Consider the following 289-nt stretch of genomic DNA (forward strand, 5'->3'; position numbering starts at 1 on the left):
TTAGTATCGGTGTAGGACTATAGCGTGTATTAGTCCTAGTAACAGTTTAACGTCGGAACTCCTGATCCTCAGTCGTTAGGCCCTTAACAAAGGGTAGCTCTTTATAAAGAGTTACCCTTTATTTGTCTGTTAGGAAGTCAGCCAAAGCATCCTTGGCATGTGAAAGCTCAGTTCTTGGCAACCAGGAGTCATCCAAGGCTGGGTATCCTTTCCATCTTACCCAGTACAGTGTTTGCTTGCCAACTGTCTTTGAATCAATGATACATTCAATTTCAAACTCCTCCTGGTT

This window comes from Fibroporia radiculosa (genome assembly GCF_000313525.1).
Source record: "Fibroporia radiculosa TFFH 294 genomic supercontigs, scaffold45497, whole genome shotgun sequence".
NCBI classification, from domain to species: domain Eukaryota; kingdom Fungi; phylum Basidiomycota; class Agaricomycetes; order Polyporales; family Fibroporiaceae; genus Fibroporia; species Fibroporia radiculosa.